Here is an 11,544-nt window from a genome sequence, read left to right on the forward strand (position 1 = left end):
GTCCTCCTCACAGGGAACGTTCGCCACATAAGTGACTAGCACCCTTGGTTTCAACCGACAGGTCTTGGGTTCGAGTCCCAGGAACTCTCAATTTTGTCCTCCTTCCTTCCTTGCAAAAAAAGGGAAAGAAAATCAAAGACTTGGGAAGGCGTACAGAACAAGCTAGTTTACCAATAAAGAGACGTTTCCGAGTTTTAGAAAAAAGAAAGACGTGCTCCTGTAACTGGTTCGAATCCAAACCTAGACTATGACTATATATGGTGCTATGCTACTCTGCAAGTAATGAAACTGACATATCCAACATTCGCTTCTCCTCTTCTCTACTTACTCTGCCTAGCATCAGAAGCTCTGGCCGCAGCAACCATGTCCGCTGGCTGCTCGTCCACCTGCTCTTCAGCAGGCAACAACCAGATATGCGCCAAGTCGCCACCCGTACCATCGCCTGTGGGTCTCATCACACCCCCGCCGACACGTGCACCGCAGCCGATTGCTCATCGCAACCCGCTGCCGTTGGTGTGGTGCCACTGCTGCAAATCACGCAGAGTCATCCGTTGCATCTCAACCACAATCCGCAACCCTAGCCGAGTCTTCTACAAATGCCCGAATCATGGGGTAATAATATGTTTAAGTGTTGTTCTGCTGCTTTCAGTTGCTGATTTTTTTAATAGTTTGGTTGATGATCTTCCAATTTGATTCGTGCAGAAAAGGGAAGATTCGTGTGATTTGTATTTTTGGGAAGTTGCTGATGTGGGGGAATGCAACTACGCTGATTATTTGGTTAGCCGAGGAATCCCAATACCAGCAGGTTGGGGTGTTGGACAAGTAACTGATGGAACGGTAGAAGAGGTAGATGCAGAGCAAAAGGTTAAAGATGCAGTTCCTCTGATCATGGCCAAGCAACAGCTGCTGAACGACCTTGACAGCAATGAGGAGATGAAAGAGCTTGTGAAGATAATGGGCAAAATCGATGTGCTCTGTAGGATGATTGTCTCTTTATTTGTAGTGTATGTAGCACTCGTGATGTATTCAGTGGCTACGACATGAGCACTTTGCTGAAACGAGTAATGAATGAAACCTGTGTAGCAGGCTAGACATAGTGTTGTGAACATCTAATGATTTCTATTAACGGAAATAAGGGGGTATCCCCTTTTGCTCATATAAATAAATAACTAGCAGAGGCCCTGTCGGGTCAGCTTTGTTCTCATTCGAAGACGTCGAGCAAATTGCAGTCCAACAGCAAACTATGTCATCAAATTCAAGTTTCATAGCCAAATAGAGTACAACTAAACAACAATGTCATCATGTTTTACTTGTCATACAATCACCAAACACAAATCAGCATACATAACGAATGATGTTCTCATAGCAAAATACTAAACAACATGTTCATCAGGTTTCAGTTGTCACAACAAACACAATTTCACATAGTAGATAAAAAAACGTCTTCTGACATGCAAATACGACAAAAGCAATGTAATCATCATCCGTAGCAGCAGCATCAACATCTGCGCCATGTGTATCAGTCTGAATCGTAATTCCCCACGGTGTCATCTTCTTCTTCGTCCTCAACGTCCTCGAACGTTGGCTTCTTCTTGATCAACTCTTGTATGTCCATAGCACGATAGGCAATATTTTCACCGGCATCATTGACGTGATGGTTCTCAAAGATATTAGGAACATATGTGTTATATTGTACATCAGGAGCAGTGTAAGCATCTTCTTGTTGTGCAACTTCATTAAACAAATTCCTCTGCTCAAACCTTTGCAATACTCTCCAGTCATCGCTACGTGCAAATGTGTCTTCCAAGAAAAATATCTGTGTTGCTTGATTTGCCAAAATAAAAGGCTCGTTGGTTTGGTACGCCGCCTTGATATTGATGGATTTGAAATAATCATCAGCTCTGGGTTTTGCGATCCTGGAAAATAGGTTATACCAACGACAGCACAACAGAACCACACACCGATGATCCTCAAAACTGGAGATATACTGCAACTGAACAATGTCTGTTATGTTAGCATACATTTCAGTTGTCTCTTTGTCATACGTATCCGTGCTCATGATGGCACTGTTTTGTGTCTTCCTGCCTTCGTCTCGTGCAAGGGTGTTGTAGCGTACATCTCCAACAACGCAAGATTCATAATGTCTTACCCGAGTATCAGGACCCATTGCTAGTGAGTAAAGGGCATCATCAACTGCCTGCCCATCCTCCCGCATCTTCTTAACCTATGGTTAGAAAATAGACAAGCTGATCATCTTATGTACTCAATATATTAAAAAACTGAGAGTGCACTTCAAAAGCTTACATGGTTCTTGAACCATTTCACAAATCCTTGCACAACCAGTTTGTCAATGTTTCTTGGATTTTGTGGTAGGAACTCCTCTTTGTAGATGTTGCACAACATAGTGATCGCGTCAAACATCTAAATATATAAGAATGTGCTACAAGTTTAGTAGATTACGATGTATAAGCTACAATACTGCACTTACTTGATATAAGGTAGTATCTTAGGACAGTTATTCAACACATACCAAACCATTTTGTCCAAATCTTTAGGTTTGTCCTCTTGTCGACTCTTCCCAGTAACTCGAACAGAATAATCATAAATATTGAGCCCGGGATTGTCTTCACCCACCTCTTTGCTAAGCTGATCAGCTGTTTCAATGTATTTTGAGCAGAACGTCAACGCTTCTGTAGCAATGTAGGCCTCTGCAATGGAACCCTCGGGTCTAGCTCTGTTCCTAACATAGCCCTTGAAAGTGCCTAGCCGCCTTTCAATAGGGTACATCCAGCCATACTGTACTGGACCTCTAAGTAGTGCCTCATCAGGTAGATGAATAGCCAAATGCACCATCACATCAAAGAAGGCTCGAGGATATATCTTCTCAAGGTCGCATAGGATAGTTGGTATATTGTCTCTAAGACACTCCAAAGCATCTATCCTAATATTTCTACTGCAGAGTTCCCTGAAGAATTGTCCCAACTCTGCAACTGCTCTGTATAAGTCAGGGCGGCCCAATCCTCTAAGGATAACAGGTAAAACCCTTTGACGTAGGACGTGGCAGTCATGAGTTTTCAACCCTTGTACCTTGTTTCCATCTGCACTGACTCTCCTTTCAGGTTGGAAGCAAATCCATGTGGGAATCTCACACGTGACAGGACCTCGCATAATTCTTTTCTTTTTACCTTGTCCAAGATGTACACAGCTGGTGCCATATCCCGTGGTTTACATTCATCTTGCACCTGCAAATCCTTTCTGATACCCATGTGTGTCAAATCAATCCTAGATTTTAAGGTATCTTTCGTCTTTCCTTCAATGTTAAGAAGTGTGTCGATAATGCTGTCACATATATTTTTCTCGATGTGCATCACATCAAGATTATGCCGCAGATCCAAATCTTTCCAATACTCCAAGTCCCACAAAGTGGACCTGCTGGTAAACAATAATCTCTCTTCTACCCTGCCACGCTTCCTTTTCCCGCTACCATTACCAGGATGGTTTCCTGGTGTAATATGCCCGACCTTCTCTAATTCCACTTGCAACTCATCGGCAGTGAGCCTCTTTGGCGCATCACGGTTGTCATGCTTTGCATTGAACACATGTCTTCGGTATTTTCTAGGATGCGGCTTGTCCTTGGCAAGGAAATGGTGGTGTCCAATGTAACAGATCTTGCTAAGTATTGCGTATGACAGCGGATTCCTGTCACAGCGAACACATGCATTGTAACCATGTGTCGTTCGCCCTGGCATAGTGCCCAAAGACGGATAATCATGGATGCACCAAATTATAACAGCACGCAGAAAGAAATCAGCCGGTGGGTTGCTATATAGGTCTCGAGTGAGAACACCCTTCCATAGCTATTGAAGTTCCTCCACAAGAGGCTCCATGAACAAATCAAAATCCTTTCCAGGACTTTTTGGACCTGGGATGAGCAAGGCCATCATGTAGTTTGATTCTTTGGTGCACACATTTGGAGGCATGTTGTAAGGGATAACAAGCACTGGCCACATGCTATATGTGGCGCTCTGGTGGCCAAATGGGTTAAATCCACCTGAAGCTAAGACAAGTCTAATGTTTCTCGGGTCAGCAACAAACTCTTTGTGTTTATCAATGAAGCTTTTCCACTCACTACCATGAGATGGATGGCTCATAACATTCTGATCTCTGTACTCCTGGTTCCTAGAATGCCACAATACATCCTCTCTTGTTTCAGCATCATGAAACAACCTCTGCAATCTTGGTGTAATTGGAAAATTTCTTAGAACATTATGAGGAATCCTCTTCACAGCATCGCCATCTTTCCATCTTGATGATTTGCATTTCGGGCATTCACTTAAGTTGGCATAATCCTTCCGGAACAGAACACAATTATTCTTACAAACATGGATCATATCATATCCAATTCCAACTGCACGAAGGAAATTCTTCATTTTACTGTACGTGTGTGGCAGCTCAGACGCATCTGGGAAAGATTTGCAGGAAGCAGCCAACATCGCATCGAATGATTTGTTGGTCATCCGCTCAGATGTCTTCACCTGAAGAAAGGTGACCATAGCTGAGAATACTGATAGCTTATTTCCTGGGGTGACAACAACATTGCATTGTTCCAACATCCGGGCCCACCGTTTTTCTTCTGCAGGTGAAAGTTCACGGAATGCATGAGCATTTCATAGCATTGTTTCAATGTTGGTCAAACTCACTGGCTCTGCCACCACCGCCACCTCCTCCTCTTCCACCTGAGCATCAGGCAGATCAAGATGGTGATCTGTTGCTTCCACGTAGTCAATAACATTGATGTTCACAGCTTCACCATGATGAACCCACCTAGTATATGTGATCGACATCCCATACAAATGTAGATGATTTTGCACAGTTGGCTGGGGTCTTGTAACTGAATTCATACAACTGATACACGGGCAGAGCACATCCGATTTCGGACCACCGTACTCAGCTCTGATAAAGTTCATGAAGTTTTCAACCCCCTGGACATATGCAGCAGAAAATCTTCGAGCAGAAGTTATCCAAGTCATGTCCATCTGTTAGACATGCAAATTAGTTCTTCTACTAGATATTACAGGAAAAACATATATGCTTTTTTATGAAGTCCAGAAAAAATACCTAGGTCGATGTCTAAAGCTATGGCAAGATATTTGGACGAGCAGATCTAAGTAACGAAATATATGTAAAGCTAATTCAGCAAACAAATTTGAGTGCTAAATTATGGCAGGCTGTTTCAGCAGTCAATGAGGCCGAGCACACAGCCATCAAACTATCGAAGGCCATCGCAGCAAAAAAGATCGAGTATAAAATGGTGTAGAGCTATTTCACCTAACAGATTGGCTACTAGACCATGGCAATCTACGTCACAATAAATATATGGCAGGATATTTTAGCAACTAATCGGCTTGGCATGCCATCTCAGCTAAGCAGATTGAGTGCAGAACAGGGCAAGGAAGCTTCTTAAGCAGAGCATATTGACAATAAACTACTTCGGCAAATAGTAAGATTAACAGCGTCTATCAGCTAACATTCAACGCTACACCGACATGAATGGGGCCTCGGTCTAGAATGCGCGTACCGTGGGAGAAGCTGACCGCCGTGCGTCTCCACACGAACGTCGCCAGCGGTGGCGGCGCTGACCGCCTATGCGCCTCCACAAGAACGTAGCCAGAGGTGGCGGCGCGGCTAGAGGACGGCAAGTCTACGAGAGCGTACTGTGGGAGCGAGAGGATCGCCGAACCCGTGACGCGCCGACGTATCGGCGCGGCGGGAGGGCGGCTTTGGCGGAGCGAATGGAGTGGAGGGGGATGGTGGGGGGGAAGGGGGGTTTGGGGAATATTATTGGCTAGTTGGCTGAAGGGCGATTGAATCGGATTTGGGGGGAATTTTCGTGTGTGTGTGGGGGGGGGGGGATTTCTGCGCGGTGGGCGGGGGGAGTTTGGCGCATGGTCGGTTTCTCCAAGTGCAGTCCCACGTGTCAGTGAAGAGGCAAGCCGAAGCGCGTTCCGTTTGCGTGAGCCATCTGCAGGACCGAACGTGTGTGGGGTGCAATGCGACCGCGACATGAGTGCTGTGAGTGTACCGCCTTTTTTTCCTTTTAAACTAGGTGCTTCGCCCCCGCAAAAATATATATTTGTTGCTTCGTGCGATCCATCGATACTACTACTAGTAATCTGGTAATCCCGACTAAAACGTCGCGGCCAGGTCTTTTCCCGCGCGATATGCTGGGAGGTTGGCTTAGTTGGGTTTTTTAGGACGAGTAATGCTACACCTACGTAATCCCACTTACGTAATTAACGTAATGTGAAACGTGTGAGCTGTTGATTGTAGATTGGGGGAGGGAAGGGCCCACCACCATGAAAATCAGGGGAGGAGAGAGAGAGGCAATTTACGTTAACCTTTTCGTAGGTTCCCGTAGATGTAGAAAGATATGAAATGCGTGAATGTGTAGTGGACGTACTATTGGAGTGCCTAAGATAATTTGTGTATGTATATACCCTATGTGTTTATTTTACTTCGCATGTTAGATTTGTCTTGGTTCAATAAAAAGCAGAGTTGGTGATGATGGTGTGCCTGTCATCCTGCAATATAGGACGTCCGATCTATACCTAACGGATAGGAAGGAAACTATGACAATTTACCCGCACTCCTCTCCACATTTGCAGATAAGGCTTTCCCTCATTCATCCTTTTCTCCCAGAAGATCTTGATCTTCCTTGCAACGCACGGGCATCTTGCTAGTACTCCTACAATATGTATATTATTGTGAAAGTTCATATACACCGGCCGAGATTAATGCAAACACGGCAGATTTTCATTACATTTCGAACTTTTATAGGACAGAAAAATAAAAGAAACCCAACCCTAAACCTATTCTACGGCAGTGACCGACATCCTCCATCTACGATCTCTATGTATGGGGGCGGGGTTCAAGACCCGTGAAGTGAAGGTGCGGTCTCCGGCGAGGAAGAGTAGAACACGGGATATGGACCGGCCAGTTGGCACACCATGCCGTGCCGCCTCCCATGCCCTACTCATCCTCGGAGGAGTCCCCAACCTGGGCGGTGCCGGACGTTGGACGGCGGCAAGTAGGATGCGTGGCTGACGGTGCTCCCATCGCCGGCCGCCAGCGTGGCCACCGCTTGTGCGGTCGCATCCGCGTCCGGCTATGCCACTATTGCGTCGCGAGAGGCAACTTGAGCGAGGGCGGCGACCTCGAGCTTCATCCCCAAAGACAAGCTCTCCCGCAGAGCGTTCGCACTTGCGCTCATGGCGGATGTGGTGCCAGGTAGGAGGACGATGCACTATGGTGTGGAGGTTAGCTGGGCGTTGCCCCTTTAAGTAGCGCATTCCGGTGAGGCCAAGCGTCCGGGTGCGTCATTATGTCGCCGGAGTTGGTTCCTCGGGCACCGAGCCTCTTAACGACGACATACAAATCGACGACATGAATGCGGGCAGCTGGCGCTGGCTGGGAACGCACCGTGCGACGGCGCGAGGGACGAGGGTTTTGGTGTGCCAGGGTAGTCAGCTGCGGTCGTGGCAATGTTTGAGATGGCCTTTGCTCACATGCGATCCCCGCATGTCATTGAAAAAGCAAGATGACCCGGCATGGTCTCAGGTCCAGAGGATGCAGTTGGCCATGCTACACCACTCCAGGGACGCGTCGCGGCGCCCCGTGCATCCTCGACGAGCCGGGTGTTGGGGTGTGTTTGGATTGTGGCCAAAGTGCACCTTACCAAAATTTTGGTCATGACCCAAAGATTGGTCTTTGTTTGGATGGTTGCCATTTTTTGGCATGCCAATGAACTCTAGCCAACTCTAGTTTATTTTTCTTGCCAATGTCGACCAAATCATGGGCAACCAATACCTCAACCAAAATTTTGGTCATGACCCAAAGATTGGTCTTTGTTTGGATGGTTGCCATTTCTTTGGCATGCTAATGAACTCTAGCCAACTCTAGTTCATTTTTCTTGCCAATGTCGGCCAAATCATGGGCAACCAATACCTCAACCAAAATTTTGGCTACCCAATGCTTTGATGGGGCAACCTTGGGCACAAACCAAACATACCGTTGGTTGTGCCACAGCACTAACGCCACCCTCGGCACACTGAAACCGACTGTGTCTAGCGATGATATGAGCGTGTCGCTCACCGTGGTCGTCGTGTCCAGAGGCGGTGCTGCAGCTGCGCCCCGTTGTTGGCCCCAACGACCCACATGAACGGTTGTCGGTGGCGAAGGTCGTGGGCCAGCTCCTCCATTGGACTAGTCTGCGCTACGTCGTCCTGACGGGTGTGCCCCACATGTCGGTTTCCCTATTTTCCTGGCCATATTCGAGCGTCAGTGCTCCATGTTGCGCATTAGTCCTTTCACTATGTAGGCCAAGCGAGACAACTTATTGTTTATTTGAGCAGTTCAAGTATAATCATGTGGCGTTTGCTTATTTCTCATTCCTCTCCAACCCTCTTCTCCATCGATCATGTCGCCCTCCAGTCAAGTCCATCCTCCCGCATGCCTCATTTGAACATTCCGCCGAGTATCATTCACATGTACCCACCCTAGTCCTCTTTCAATAGATCTCCGGACCCCGAGATGAAATCGAGAGCGAACGAGTGGGGGCACATGATACCTAAGGCGGATTCAAAATTTTGAACCGGTGATCTTAGCATCCGCAAATCATATATAAAGGGTATTCAATGTTCATTTCATTTTTGAACGTACAATATACTCCCTCCTATGCTTTCTAGTTTACATATAAGTTTTATGTGTAGTCAAAGTAACTCTACTTTGATCAAAAAGGTATCAACATTCAACAACGCCCAGTCAATATTGTTAGATTCGTACGTACTCCTAGATTTGTACTCGAGATGGTTTCCAATTTGACTATTGACAAGATTAATAGTACATGAGATGTACAATGTGAAAATTATATCATTGGAAACTCCTTTCACATACGAATTTGACTGTATGCTCTGTGTAAGTTGCATGTCATATATTATTGCTCTAACATTTGGTCAAAGTTAGCCTCAAAAATGCATTAGACCCTATATGCTTTGTGTAAGTTGCACGTCATATATTATTACTCTAACATTTGTGTAAGTTGCATGTCATATATTACTACTCTAACATTTGGTCAAAGTAGTATAGTGGAAGTGGATCCTCTGACGTAGGTATCCCTGCCTTACCCTCCCTTTCGATCACTTACTGGCGGACCCCATGCTTGCTAGGCCCCACATGTCAGTTACTCAATGGGTTCGGCCACGTCAGGGGATCCTCATTCGTAGTATACTCCCTCTGTTTTTATTTACTCCGCATAAAACGGAGGGAGTGGTGGTATAATAAATGGCGCGGGCAGGGGAGGGGGAGGGACATCGGTTTGCTCTCAACTGCGGTCACACAAGCGAGCAAAAACGCAAGACAAAGCGCATTCCATTCGGTGAGCGACGTGGAGGGTCCAGCGTGCCGGGCTGCAATGCAAACGCGACAAGAGCGATGTACAGTCAAAACCGATTGACCGATCGTCACTGGAACCACTATTCACACAGAACCTTCCCCTCTTGGCCTACGCCAGCCACTTCCCTAAAACCACACCAAATCTCCAGCCCATTCCCCCACCTTTCGATCCCCTAGCCCGCATCAAGTGTCCCCTAGTTCACCGGAAAGCCATGGTACGCTGCAAGATCACTTACTACAAGATGCTGACGCCGAAGTGCCGCGCAGAAATCGCGACGGCGGTCGGCGCCACAGACCTCCCTTCCCAAGCTCGCTTTGTGGCGGGCCAATCCCCGAGTTCTCTGGAGCCAAGCTACGAGGAGGAGGAAGCCGATCCAATGTTCATGGTGGAGGTCGCGGCGTAGAAGGCCCCCGATGGGTATGAGACGATGGACGTCGACTTCGTGCTGGTATCCGAGTCCCCCATGGTGTAGGTGGACTAGCGGTTCAACATGGCGATACTAAAGGAGGACCGGGAGGCAGAGGCTCAACTCGACGCGGAGCACGTGCATGCCGCTGCCATCGAGGCTCTCCTGCAGGCGGAACCGGATGTCGTGGATGTGAACCGGGCGGCGGAGGCTCAACTTGAGGCGGAGCGCGCGGATGCCGCTACCATCGAGGCCCTCCTGTAGGCGGAACCGGACATCCTGGACATGAACCGGGCGGCAGAGGCTCGACTCGACGTAGAGCACGCGGATGCCGCTCTCATCGACACCCTCCTGCAGGCGGAACCGGATGTCCTAGACTTGAACCGGGCGGTGGAGGCTCGACTCGACGTGGAGCGCACGGATGCCGCTACCATCGAGGCCCTCCTGCAGGCGGAACCGGACGTCCTCGACTTGAACCGGGCTATGCTCTCGTCCGTGCACAGAGCCCGCACGCTCCGCTTGAATGAGTAGCTGGAGGCCGAGGACAACCACGGTGCGGAGACACACGTCGGCTGGTTCGCGCCGGCAGCCAAAGACGACGAGGTCGTCTCTTTCCGCGAGCAATGCTAGTTTTTCTTTATGTTGTTGTTTTTATGGATCTTTTGCTTTCTAAAAACATATATTTGTTATGCAAGTCATCTGACTTGGGTTAGTCTACCATTTCAGGCGGTTGGATAAATATCCTACGTCTCCTAACCCTTCTTTCCTTCTTCCTCACCTCTTCTTCTTCCCCAACAGACCACCGCACGGGCCGTACGGATACTCCCCAACATGCGGTTGGATAAACATACTGTATGAACGAAAATTATGTGTCAGTGATAGGATGGCTGAGTTTGGTTTGTTCACATGCGACAGCACGTGTTAGTGAGGGTGCGTTCCCTTGGTTGGGTTTGCGGCATGCAGGAGCGACTGTGTGAGGGTGCGGTGCGCCCGCGGCATGCAGGAGCGACCGTGTGAGGGTGCGGTGCAACCGCGATAGCCGTGCGCTAGTGTACCTCCTTCTCATTTTGAAAACTTGAGGCAAGCTTGGCAAAAATGTGTGGCGAAGTTTGGCAATGCAAGGCCTAGACCCAAACAGGATAAGTACGTACGTACTAGGAGTACTAGTGTTAAAAAAGAAAGGTGGGGTTTTCCTTCACGGGATTTAATCGATACAAATCCTCATTTCACGTGTCAATTAATGCATATTTTTTTCTCCAAAGACCAAAGAGCTAACCATCTCCACCAGCCGCGAAACCCCGGCGTCCTCCGTCCGCCACCCCATCCCACCCATCAACCGTCGCCCTCCTCCATCACGCCGGAGCCGATACCCCGACGTCGTCGTCCACCACAACCTCAACCGCAATGCCCTCCACGGCTAGTAGTTGAAGCAGAGGCCGAGCCGTCCGTACCCGAGCCAGTTCAACCACGCCGTCCTGTGCCTCACCGCTGCCGCTCCAACTTCGCCACCCTCCACCGCACCCGAGTTGTTCCTGCTACGCCGTCCTTCGCCGCCTCGGATCTGCTCCCCTCCTCTGACATACGGCCATGGCAACACAGTCAACAATTTGGCCATGGGTTCGTCCAAGCCTGCACCCTCCAGAACATCGGTTTCCCCGGTAAAAAGAAGAAGATCGGCGCGACATGT

Source organism: Triticum aestivum, chromosome 6B (genome assembly GCF_018294505.1).
Source record: "Triticum aestivum cultivar Chinese Spring chromosome 6B, IWGSC CS RefSeq v2.1, whole genome shotgun sequence".
Taxonomy (NCBI): Eukaryota; Viridiplantae; Streptophyta; class Magnoliopsida; order Poales; family Poaceae; genus Triticum; species Triticum aestivum.